Consider the following 344-nt stretch of genomic DNA (forward strand, 5'->3'; position numbering starts at 1 on the left):
TGGTGAGGCAATCAGGGTTAAGTGACTTGCCCAGGGTCACACAGCTAGTAAGTGTCAAGTGTCTGAAGTTGGATTTGAACTATATTTTATTTAAATATTTATTTTTTAGATATTTTAAATTATAAATTAAGTTTAAATAATTTAAAAATATTATCTTATGTAGCTCAGATAATATTAGGTGCTATTATTATCTCCATTTTACAACTGAAGAAACTGAGGCAGACAGCAATTAAGCGTCTTCCTCAAGGTCATATAGCTGTAAGGGTCTGAAGCTAGATTTGAACTCAGGTCTCTCCTGATTCTAAGGCCTTCACTCTATCCAATATGCCACCCTAGCTACCTCA

Source organism: Vombatus ursinus, unplaced genomic scaffold (assembly GCF_900497805.2).
Source record: "Vombatus ursinus unplaced genomic scaffold, bare-nosed wombat genome assembly UNPS02014811.1, whole genome shotgun sequence".
In the NCBI taxonomy this organism is placed as follows: Eukaryota; Metazoa; Chordata; class Mammalia; order Diprotodontia; family Vombatidae; genus Vombatus; species Vombatus ursinus.